Source organism: Mustelus asterias, chromosome 16 (genome assembly GCF_964213995.1).
Source record: "Mustelus asterias chromosome 16, sMusAst1.hap1.1, whole genome shotgun sequence".
NCBI classification, from domain to species: domain Eukaryota; kingdom Metazoa; phylum Chordata; class Chondrichthyes; order Carcharhiniformes; family Triakidae; genus Mustelus; species Mustelus asterias.
The window spans coordinates 83,214,556-83,227,756 of NC_135816.1; the positions used below are offsets into that span (position 1 = coordinate 83,214,556).

A 13,201-nucleotide genomic window follows, 5' to 3' on the forward strand; every position below is an offset into this window, starting at 1 on the left:
ACCCCGAATGTAAATGGAGACACAGATGCACAATCTTATGAGAGTACGGAAGCCAGACTTTCAACGGCGCAATCTCTCTTCTGGAATTTCTCCACCCCTCCCTAATGTTGTAATGAAGTGCCCATCATTAAAAACGTTTTAATTAATTTTCATAATATTCACAGGCCTACCTGCTACATGATTACCCCTCACACAATATTGAATATTCGCTGAAGTAGTGTCATGTCGGTGAGTTCACAACTTTCCAAAGATGGGAAAGAGTTGAGGGAATCCCATTGCGGGTGCCAATGTATTGCCCCCAGGGGGACAGATACATGACTGCCCCCTGGCACAGGTTGGATCGGGGTTTCCATTATGTGTGGTGGAGAGCAGGTTAATGAGGGGAAAGGGCCATTGCCTTTAAAGTGGGCGGAACTTGGCAGTGATTGTGATACCTGACAGTGACGAGGATAGGGGGCCACCTGTGATTCCGCCACTGTGTTTGTGACGGGCAGTAAGAGGAAGAGAGATTCCCCAATACTTTTGTAGTGGGCAGGGGGGAGAGCGCCCGATACCTTCATGGTGGAGGGAGTTATCTTTGTGCAGGTTGGGGTACCATTTAAAGGTGGCACCCTGATCTCTGTGGAGCCAGCCTGGCTTGCTGCATTAAGCCCCACCCTGGCAGACTGCCGGTATAAACTAAACTCCTGATTTTCTTTTTGTCAAGAGTGGCTTGATCTGGTCTGAAAACCTGACAGTGCATCTGGAGAAATACACACAGGTTTTCAGCCAGAGTCTGACACTGACAAATTATGGGAAAATTACACCCAGTGTAATTAATGACAATATTATTTATATCAAAAATAATGTTAGAAGTCGAGTTATAAACACAATTTTGAACAATTTGGTGTTTACCTCAGTTTCTGTATTTTACAAACTGGATTCTTCAGTGCTGTACACCGTCGTTTCACTCCTGAATCTCCCAGATTATTGCAACTCAGTCTAAACAGAGAGTGAGAAACATATTGAATGGGCTGAAGTTTCCCCATGGAGGCGAGAGACAGATGCCCGGTTATTTTCGGGTCAGAACCCTGTTATCGGTTAATTTGGATGTTTGTGTGGGGATGCCATTAGTTGTTATTGAGATGGGTTTCCTGTTCACTTAAAACCAGTGGAGGTGGGTCAGATGAAATGTGGACACATTTGGACTCACGTGACTACCATCTATGCTGGTGGCCTGAAGGAGAGATCTGCATTTTGTGTCAAAGCCTCATCAGCACCAGAGGGAACAGAGATGTCACAGGGAAGCCAGAGGCCTGTCATCTGTGGCACGACATCCCCTTGCTTCAGCAATGCTAAACTCGAGGTCATTAGGGAGACAAGAGGCTCCTCTTCCCAAAGGCATTGGGAGGAGGCCAGCACATTGAGGAGCAGGGACTCTACCTTGTTCAGGGTTGTAGCAGCCATTCCCTTTAAGGGGCTAGCCCCTTGAAGGGTCAGTGAGGAGGAGTTATGTGACCAACGAGTCGAATTAGGAACTGAGTTGAGAATTGGCTGGGACGTGTTGGGACTTGCCCAGCAGTTAAAACATGGAGCTCCATATGAAAATACAATTTAATGCACTTTGTAAATAATTGTTCATAGTTATGATAAATGGTTGTATTTTATAAGCTAACTGATGAAACCAATCCTTGAAGTTATTACAACAACAGAAAATACTGGAAACTCTCAGCAGGTCTGACAGCATATCTGCAGAGAGGACGGAGCTGATGTTTTGACTCTGGATGACCCTTCAACAGAGCTAAGAGAACTGGGAGTAGGTTATATTTGATTTGATTTATTATTGTAACATGTATTGGTATGCAATGAAAAGTGTTGCTTCTTGTGCGCTATACAGACAACGCATACCATTCGTAGAGTACATAGGGGAGAAGTAAGGAGAGTCTGCATAATGTACTGTTATCGTCATAGCTAGGGTAGAGGGAGAAAACAACTTATTATAAGGTAGGATGAGATTTTGACTGTTGCAAGGTGGCTTTGGGGCTGGATAGAGGGCCAGCAATAGGTGGAGGCTAGGGTAAGATTGACAAACATGTCGGAGGAAAAAAGAAAAAGGGAATGTAGATAGTGATGATCATAGTTAAGAAAGGTGCTGACAGTGGCACATGAAGAGATCAGAGTGCATTAATGGCAGAACAAAAGTGAGTGGTGTATCAAAGAACAACCTGGAGCAGGGAACAAGTGGCCATGGTGAGATGGGGTGGGTGGGAAAAAAGATGGAAAGTGGGATAAAAAGGATAGAAAAATGAATCAATGGAAGAAGCGAATATAAATGATGGGAATAAAAATGGGGTGAAGGTGGAGAAGAGATTTCATATTCTGAAGTTGTTGAACTCAATGTTAAGTCCAGAAGGCTGTAACATGTCTAATCGGAAGATGAGGTCCTGTTCCTCCCGTTTGCATTGGACTTCACTGGAGCATTACAGTAGGCCAAGGATGGACATGACAGCAGGATGGTGTAAAAATGGCAAGTGACAGGTAGTTCTGGGTCCAGCTTGGGGACGGACCAAAGGTGTTCTGCAGTTTGCGTTTAGTCTCTCCAAGTAGAGTAGACCACATTGGGAACAGCAAATGCAACAGACTAGATTGGGGGAGATGCACAACAAAAGCTGCTTCACTTGAATAGACTACTCTGTCTATTTGTTCACCACATTCCTTTCAATCTCTCCCTAGCCTCCATATCGCTGGCCCTCTATCCAGCCTTTACTGCTCCACCCACGACAACAATATGAATCTCATCCTATTTTCAGTTCTCAGCTCTGACGAAGAGCCACCCAAACTCAAACCGTTAGCTCTGTTCTCTACTGTTCTTTCTCCACAGATGCTGTCAGACCTGCTGAAATTTTCTAGCATTCTCTGTTTTTGTTTCAGATTCCAGCATTCACAGCAATCTGCCTTTACCTTGACGTTATCAAATTAGCAATGAAGTAAAAACCAGCCGCAAGGAACAGATTACTCAAAATGCTCCTTTTTGGAAAATTAGAGCGGCTCAATTATTCTTATGAAAATTGGGTACAGTATGTGGATTGCTTATTATTTTTCCATGCAAAGCCAACAGAAGGGGAGGAAAAGCAGAGAGTAATGTTGTTAACTGAGTGTGGGACACAGACATAGTCTGATTTGAGGTTTTCCATCCCTCGATGCTTCTGATAGCAAATCATTGGCAGTTTTAGAGTTACAAAGGACATTACCACCCTAAAGCGCCAGTAATCTTAACAGCGTTACAAGTTTAATTCAACTGGGAGATCCCCAGGGGAGACCATTGCAACATTTGCGGCCAAGCTAAAGAAGATTATGGAGAATTGTAATTTTAGGACTACGTTAAATGCTGTGCTAAGAGGTTGTTTATTATGTGGCGTTAACGATGAACACATACAAAAGAAGCCTCTGGCAAAATCAGAAGTCTATTTAAAAATACGTTGCAGATTTCTTTAACCATGGAGTGGAGAAGGGTGTCCAGGAGTTACAAAGTACTCCAAGCAGCACAGCCCACGAGTTATGGTGGAAAACCACAAGCAGCAGTTCCAACAAGATTGAAGCGCTGGACCAAGCTTGGAAATGAATATTGGAACAAGAAGAGCTAGAAGGTATAGAAGATAAAACTTACAGCCCAGGGTAGAGTTAGAGCATTGCAGATGTGGTGGAAGCCAACCGCTAGATGTATGCAGATTTACGGAACCTCAATGCTTTAGGTGCAGGAGAAAAGGACATTTGAGACATAAGTGCATGTATAAGCAAAGCTTGTTTAGCATTAGTAAATCAAACAGTACAGTTCCAGTATACCATATGAAAGATGGTCCGAAGGCACAGCGGAAGGCGTTGTCTGTCAATAGTATAAAAATGGGCACAGTGGCCCCAATCACTGATGTTTTTGGAAAACGGAAGGGCGTTATGGATGGAAGTGGACACTGAGGCCTCAGCCACAGTGGTGGGGGATCAGATCCACCAGTACCTTTAAGAAGGGGTCCACTCCCTGTGGTTAAATACAGGAACCAGGCTGATGGCATATGGGGGAGATGATAAATATAATAGGTACAATGATGACTCTCGTGAGCCATCTATAGCAATCAACTCAACTGTTTTTAGGCAAGGGGACTAATCAGAGACTGAGTTCAGTGAGGTGTGACTGGCTCCAAGAGATCGAATTAAATTGACTAGAATTTTTTAGCATCAAAGAAGATCACAAGTAACAAGATGTTTTCCAGCAAAAGTAATAAAAGGTGAGAATACTTGTGAGCCCGGAAGGCATCCCAAGATTTTTCAGAGCTCGACCTGTGCCGTTTGCATTATTAGAGAAGGTCAAAATGGAATTGAAAATGCTGAAAGGCCATCGTTCAAACAGTGTGATTTGCAGAATGGGCAGCACCCATTCTACCAGTAGTGAAGCTGGATAAAACCATTTACATCGGTGGGGATTACAAGCTGACTGAACCAAGCCACAAAGCTGGATAAGTTCCCCATCCCCAAAATCTAAGATCTATATGGAAAACTAGTTGGAGGTTAAATGTTTACGAAGTTAGTCAATAATCATGACTACCAGCAGCTGGAGCTGGACAATGTCCTTGAGGAAATATGTGACCATAAACATCAATAAGGGGCCGGATCAGTGCACATTCTTGCCCGTTGGAGTTTCATCAGCGTGTGCTAAAGAACCCTGGAGAGTTTACTGCAAGGCTCGTGGGGTGTCATCATGTACTTGGATGGCATTTGTAAGAGGGCCTACAGAAGAACACTTGTCAAATTGGGAAGAAGTATTAAGGAGAATGAAGGAAACAGGAGTGCACCCCAAGAGAGACAAGTGTACCTGCCAGGCTAATGAGGTGGCTTACTGGGTTATTGGGTGGATGCACAGGCGTTGCACCCTATGGAGGACAAAGCAAAAACAATCAAGGAGGTACTGACCTCTAAGAATATCTCAGAACTCAACTCCTTTCTGGGGATGGTTGACGATTATGGGTGGTTCCTCCCAAATCTGTCAACGGTGTTAGCTCCACTATATGCTTTGTGAAAGAAATGCCAGAAATGGGTCTGGCAGGCATCACAAAAAGAGGCATTCAAACAGATCAAGCAGGTGTCGCAGTCATTGTGTTTTCTGGTGTACTTTGACCGCTTCCCCCACCCCCAAGAAGATAATACTAGCGTGATGCAACCCTATATGCTGTTGGGCAGTTTTATGCCACAGAATGGTTAGTGGTTCGGAGAGACTTGTTGGACATGTTTCGAGAACCCTTACAGATGCAGAGAATAACTATTCACAAATCGAGAGAGGGTCTAGCTGTCACCTGTGGCATCAAAAAAAGTTCCATCAATTTCTATACAGGAGATATTTCACTTTAGTGATAGACCACAAACCACTTCTGGGTTCATTCAAGGAAAATAAGGTGATTCTACCAATAGCTTCAACCTGGATACAGCATTGGACATTTGTCAGTTTATGAGTATATTGTTTGAGCGGCCGGGGACACAAATAGTGAATGCCGATGTCTTCAGTTGTATTCCTTTGCTACAGACAGGGGCACCCCTCACACTACCAGTAGAAATAAGAATGGCCATCAGTTTTCTAGACACCTTGCCAGTGTCGGCTCAACAGATTGTGCACTGGATTAACAGAAAACCATTGTTGTTGAAGGTGACACAGATGCTATTGTATGGATGGTAGAATGAGAACACTTCAGGTGTAAATGAAGCTTAGCAAGCAGGAAAGACGAGCTTAGTTGTGAGGATGGTATCGTCCTCTGGGGTTCGAGAGTGGTCGTCCCTGGACGAGAAAGAGTGTTATTACTGGAGGGGTATATAGTGCCCATTCAGGTGTGCCTAAAATGAAGAACTTATCGAGAAGCTATGTGTGGTGGCCTGGCATCAGCGCTACAATTGAGAGAGTGATAAAGCACTGCGATCAGTGTCAATTTCAGCAGAGGTTATCTGCTGAAGCTGTTACACCCATGGGAATGGCCAGTTTCCACGTTGAATATGTGGGACCATTGATAGGCACAATGTTTTTGTTGTTCGCTGATACCCAAAGTGGATGGAGGTGTTCGAGATGAGGTCCACAACTGCTTATGCCACAGTTTCATCGTCCATGGGTACTAGAGGTGCTCGTTTTGGACGATGGAACAGATTTTACTGATGATGAATTTCAGACGTTATGACTTTTTATGGAATAAAATGCATCAGAACAGCACCATATCATTCCTAGTCCAATTGACTGGCTGAGAGAGCAGTTCAGACTTTCTAGGCTGGCTGAAAAAGCAACCATCTGCATCCTTAAACACCAAGTTGACGAGGCTCCTGCTATCATATAGAAGCACCAAGCACATGACCAAGGAGTCTCTCCAGCTGATCTGCTGATGGGTCATTGGTTGATGACTAAGTTAAGCCTGGTGTTCCTAAATTTAGCAAGGAGGGTGGAGACAAGCCAGAAGAACCACGATTTGTTAAAAAGGCAAGAGCATTCGAGATAGAGGATCCAGTGATTGTGATGAATTTGGTAAAGGGCCAAATTGGGTTCGAGGAGATGTTGTGGCCAGAACAGGGTCACTGTCCTCTGAGGTTCAAGTACAAGACAAAAATTCAAAGAAGCATGTAGGCCACTTGCATGGGCGAGAACCTTCCCAAGAGCCAGTGTTCCAATCTGATCCAATTGGGCCAGCAGGAAGTATTGCAGGCTGCCCAAGGAGGAAATTGTCAGATCAGCCAGGCAAGTGTTATTCCCCCCCCCCTCACACCCCCCACCTCCCCCCCCCCCCCCCACCGGAAACAGAGGAAGATGAAATGTTGGTACAAGGGGCAAGTCCTCGTGAAGTAAGGCCAACAGTAACTACCTCAACAGAAGAACCTCAGTCACTTGAGCTACTTTGCTCTCTGAGGGAGAAGTCGTCACTGGACAGACTGAGTTGTTAAAAATGTTAATTATCATTACTATTTTGGCAATTGGGTAATTTAGTAATTCCAAAGTGTAATAAGCGACTTAAAGGGCGAGGAATGTACTCGTTATCTCATTAAGGGGCTATCTCCATTAAGGGGCAGTCACTGAGGAAAGAGTCATGTGACACACTAATCTAATCAGGGATGGAGTTAGGAACAGGCTGGAATATTTTGGAACTTGTCGAGCAGTTGGACCCCAAACGGGAGGATGGAAATACCATTTAAAGCACTCTGTAAATAGTTGTAATAAATTGTTGTGTTTTGTAAGCTAACGGTGGAGCCAACCCTTGAAGTTATTACAAGGATCATTGCAGTTCACCTCCTCTTCTCGCCCAGCCTGCTTTTCCTCCAGTGAACTGTGTCCTCAAGTGTCCCGTTGACCTCAAGATCCACACCTCTCTACAGCAAACTACCGCAATGACAGGCTCTTGCCATAGGGGATTGAGAGTCACCACCCGATTGGCCCAGGCACTCCAGATGCCCGATGGCCAGTTCAATGGCTGTCCAATGAGCAAGTGTTCTTGGTTCTATCATCACCGTGCCTCTTTCTGGGGCTCCCACAGAGGGATCAGTAACATTGCTCCACGGGGTATCCGACATCCTCTCGGACACATACTTCGGAGATTGAAGATATCATGGCAGCAATGAAGAAAGTGTGTGCACACAGGGAGGAAGTTTTTCTTTTCGAAAAAAGGTTGGCTATGGAGATTTTGGAAGTCCTTCCTTCATTTTGATGGAGCTCGCTAACCAGTCATTGAATGCCTTGATGGCCGAAGGGTGCAACTGATGATGCCCTGTATCAGGCAGAACCCATCGATCATGGAAGAACTCACTTGGAGTACTGTGCTCAGTTCTGGTCGCCTCGTTACAGGAAGGATGTGGAAAAGATTGAAAGGGTGCAGAGGCGATTTACAAGGATGTTGCCTGGATTGAGTGGCATGCCTTATGGGGATAGGCTGAGGGAGCTCGGAGTTTTCTCCTTGGAGAGACGTAGGATGAGAGGAGTCCTAATAGCGGTGTATAAGATCTTGAGAGGCATAGATTGGGTGGACTCTTAGAGGCATTTTCCCAGGGTGGAAATGGCTGCTACGAGAGGACAGAGGTTTAAGGTGCTGGGGGGTAGGTACAGGGTAGATGTTCGGGGGAATTCTTTCACACAGAGTGTGGCGGGCGAGTGGAATCGGCTGCCGTCAGTGCTGGTGGAGGCAAACTCAATAGGGTCTTTTAAGAGACTCCTGGATGAGTACATGGGACTTAATAGGATGGAGGGTTATAGGTAAGCCTAAAAGGTAGGGATATGTTCGGCACAACTTGTGGGGCCGAAGGGCCTGTTTTGTGCTGTAGTTTTCTATGTTTCTATGTAACTCGATGTCCTCTGTCCTTGCAATCCCTGAGTATCATTAAATTAAATTGCTGACAACCCTGGCAAGGGGTTTTCCATGACTGCCAGTTGGAAATATTACCAATGTCCATGTCTTGAGGAGGTAGAAGTGAAGTTGCTCAAGGGACACAACGATTGTGACCAGTGCTGTGAGGTCTTCAACAATGAAGACACACATCTGTGTCTATTCTGTCTGGAGATTTACAATCAGGGTGAGTTATATTGTGAAACTGTACTAACGGCTGATGTAAAATCCAGCCGCCTGGATTTCATCTAACAAGAAAAGTTTATTCTATCCCGGTACAAACTCCCTGTTCTCCTAGTTTACAGGGGAAGGGTGTCTACCACTTTTTTCCTCATTAAAATGGCTCTACATTTTCTGCACGTATAGCTATTGTTATACTTTGAGGGAATTTCCTCTCAATCTGTATAGTTTGCAGTTAAAAAATTAATAGTTTTTATTGAATTACTTATGTCTGCACTGGTATTTAGTATGCTTAGAATATCAATTATTCTCATTTTCTTGTACACAGATATAGGCTGGAATTCTCCGACCGTGCCCATGCCTGGGATTCTCCAGTCCCACTGCCATGAATGGAGATATGGCTGAGTGCATAATTCTCTGTTCACGCTGGCAGCAGTAGCAGGGCATGAGACACCAGAGATTCCACCCCATAGTTTCTTTCCATCTCTATTTCATGGTCAAACTGAGTCAACGCTAAGTAAAACAAATAACCAATGCTAGTTAAGACATAATTCTTCAATTTCCACCTAAAAATTTTACGTGTCTTATTTTGTAAACTTTTTTCCGACTTTGCTCGAATTGGAAGGGTCTTTCCTTCTATAAGATAATAAATTATTTCCTAACAATGGATATAATCAGCTTTGGGACCAAACAAGTGGATACCTCAACTCCTGGCATTTGTGCAGAATAGGTACCAACCGCTGGAGTCCTTCACACTGAATGAGGCAGCCACTTAGATCAAGGAGTTTTATTGTATCACAGAGTCCAATGACATGAGACAGGATCGCACAGTCAATCGGGGTCAGTCTCAATTGACTAAATGTGAGTATTTTCACAGATCCCACGGTGGCCTGAGCCAGTGCTTTATTCTGAGATTCAAACAGGTAGTGGAATGTGTTCAGAAGGTTCCTTTTACCAGCCACACACTCTGTGCTTCCAATCTGCCCTGTAACATTCTCCTTCACCCAGTCAATCACTCGCCAGGTTGTCTGATTAAGAAATCGACCCAGAAACTCTTCCAGGGGCCAAATTGACTGTGGGAGGAGAGACCAGCAACAAAACGGAGTGATATCTCAAATCTCCCATCTTCCTGGCTGTGGGCTTCTCTGAGAAGTTTTTGGATGTCCTCGGGATCTGGAGTCAGGAATTGTGCAAGTGCAGCTACAAATTCCTGGATGGTGATGTGTGGGAATGTATAAACCACACTCTGGGCAGAATCATCTCTCTCCAAAAGTTCCATCAGGAACCCAGACAGGAACTGGGAAGGTTGCAGATTGTACTTGATCAAATCCCCATTTCGAAACACAATCTTCTTCTCGGAGATTCCTGTGAAGGCCATCTCACCAAGCTTCAGTAACATATCACGGGGATTTTCAATCCCTCGGCCATGCTTTTTCAGAATGTTGTAAATATAGTAGGAATACAGTTGGGTGATGGTCTTGGGACCTTGCTGCTGTTTCCTGTTTTGTTGTGTGAAGAAGGGGCCCAATGACAGACCGAGGATCCAGCAGTAGGAAGGGTTGTAGCACATGGTGTACAGGATCTCATTCTCCTCCAAGTATTTGAAAACAACTGCTGCCACTGCCTGATCTTCAAAAACCTTTTGAAATATTCCCTCCGTTCATCATCAACAAATCCCAGGATTTCAGCCCAGACACTGATCTCGGCCTTTTCCAATAAATGTAATGCAATGGGGCGGCTGATCACAAGCACGGGACATCCTGGGAGCAGCTTGTGCTGTATTAAACTGGACACAATGTCAGACACTTCACACTGGATTTCAGGATCTGTACACATGGACTCAGGTTCTGTATTTCTCCGATTGTCCGTAAAATTGATCTTGTCCTTGAATTCATCCAGACCATCGAATATAAACAGCAATCCCTCTGGGTTTTTCCGGAGCTCTCCCAGAACATTCCCAAAGTAAGGATACTGATCCAATATCAGATTCCTCAGATTTATTCTACAGTTAATTGTGTTCAAATCACGGAATTTAAAACTGAAAACAAATTGAAGTGTGGATATATTTTCCCAGTGGCCCAGTCATAAACAATCTTTTGTACTATTGTTGTTTTTCCAATCCCTGCGACTCCACTCACTGCAGCTGAACTCCCAGATTTGGATTTTTCCCAGGAAAAACTGCTCTGGAACAATTGATCAGTTTGGATTGTTTCCAGTTCTTTCCGGAGATGTTTCTTTCTCCACTCTTCCTGGTCTGGGCCTCTTGCCAGCAGTTCATGTTCTACAAGTGTCCGATCTCGAACAGTAGAAATGACAGTTCGCTCAGAGTATCGATCAAAGAGCTGGAAAATCTTAACCTTCTCCTTTATTAGGATCGTGTTCACTCTCAGTGTTTCAGTTTGTACCCGGAGTGTCTCCTTGTGTTTCTGTTGAACATCTTAAATTAGAACATTAGTATTAGTTGTATTAACATAGTAAACACTTCTCAATTCTATCTCAATGAATAAATACATTTAATTCAGTTTCACTTGCAGTTTGTGTGGAAATTAACATCCATATCTTCTAAACCTCATTTAAAATTTCCAAAACAAATTTAAAATTCTCACTTAATTCTAATCATTACTTACCATGGAGATTTTACAAAAGTGGTATTTTCCCTCTGAAGGGGAATACTTTCCAACCTGTCCTTACTATAGACATCTTATTACTAAACCACAAGAATCTGGCTTATACAACAGGAGATGTACGAGTTGATCAATTTGTGTAACCATGTTAATCTATAGCGGAAATGGTAAATGGAAGAGGGAATGACTGATTATTATGGCTGAGTTCCAGTGTTGTATCTTACCTTCAGCAGATTGTCTTTGATAAAAGCAAAATTTTGGATCCTGGAATCTGAAACAAAAACAGAAAACCCTGGAAAATCTCAGCAGGTCTGACAGCATCTGTGGGGAGAGAAGAGAGCCACCGTTTTGAGTCTCGATGACCCTATGTCAGAGATAAGAGCAAAGAAGCTTAGCAGAAAATTATACTACTGGGGAGGGGGGAGTGTGGATTTGGACAAAGGGAATGTAAATGAGGATACAGAAGGCACTAAGAGTGTCCATTAAGTGATCAAAATGTGAGAATGGCAGAACAGATCGTTAAAGGAGTGCCTGAGGAATATGGCAGTTGTACTGAAAGGGGGCAGGGTGGGAGGGTGTGGAAAGGAGGATAGCTGGAATGGCGTAGTGGAAAATAGAAGTTACAAAAAGGATGATAAAATGAAAGAATGAGATGAAATGAAATAGAATAAAATAAATGCAAATCGGGTGAAGGTGGAGGAGGGAGTTCATCCTCTGAATTTGTTGAAATAAATGCTCAGTCCAGAAGGCAGTCAAGTGCCCAATCGGCAGGTGAGGTGCTGTTCCTCCAGTCTGCATTGGGTTCACTGGAACATTGCAAAAGGCCAAGGACGAACATGTGGGCAGGACAGCAGGGTGGTGTGTTGAAGTGGCAAGCAACAGGAAGGTCTGGGTCCTGCTTGCAGATGGACCAAAGGTGTTCAGCAAAGCAATCACCCAGTCTAAGTTTGGCATCTCCGATACAGAGTTGACTGCATTGGGAGCAGCAAATGCAGTAGATCAGATTGAAGGAAGTGCATGTGAAGCATTGCTTCACCTGAAAGGGTGTTTAGGACGTGGGACAGTGAGCAGTGTTAGCGGACAACAAATTTATGAAGTTACGTATATAATATGAAACAGGCCAAACTGCAGTCAGAACCCCTCCATTAAAGATTAAAAGGGACAGATCCAGACAAACAGGCAAAGGCATGCTTTTAAAATGCAAACGAGGTCTAACACACAAAAGGGGCCAGACAGGGTGGCACCAAAGGAAACTCATCCAATCAAATCAGCACCACTGACCTAATCAAGTGATATCAGGAAGCCTTCTTCGCCTCAAAAGACTTCCTGAGATCAGCCAAACACCCATTGTTCAAGAAACCCCGGGGAGATTCTAGTCCATTGATAAACCCATCGGACAGAAAAGATTACCATGCCTAAACATTGATATTGTACTTAAAACATCAAACAGAATGGTCAGAATCAAATACTGTAAACAAAACATTAACATTTGAATCATACAACGTGTCAAAGTTCGAGTATAACTGTAGCCCATTGCGGCAGGCTTTCAGAGTGCTTTCGGGAGAGTGCAGTTTGTATGTCCTGATTGCACCTCCGTTGACGTTAATAAAGCTGTACCGCTGTTGAACCTGGCTCTGAGTCCGAAGTGGTCGTGTTCGCCCACTCGCGCGAACAATTGAGGGCTCGTCCGGGATCGCGACCGTCGCTGGAACGCCGTCCCGTGGCACTGGGTGAGAATCTTTACTCATTTTATTAAATCCGCGTGCCATTCGCGTCCTAGTGTCTGAGCGGCGTTTCACGGCTGCCGGGATCTGAACCTGAAAACAGAGTCCGTTCGATAGCTGTACAGCGGTAAAGTAGTGGTTAAGTTCCTGTTTGGGCGGGCGATCGAGTCGCGAACTGTGATTGATTGTGTTGTTTTTGCATTACGCTGACTCCCGACAACGAAACCGACCACAAACCGACTGCCCATTGGGAACCCGACAAAAAACATACTGGTAGTTATAAAGCCGAGGAGGACGTCCAAGG

At 44.3% G+C, this 13,201-nt stretch overlaps 1 pseudogene; it reads right to left on the reverse strand.

Moving 5' to 3' along the window:
• LOC144505372 (NACHT, LRR and PYD domains-containing protein 3-like) overlaps positions 1 to 12,942 on the reverse strand; it is a 37,521-nt pseudogene extending 24,579 nt beyond the window's left edge.
• Positions 12,943 to 13,201: the final 259 nt, after the last annotated feature.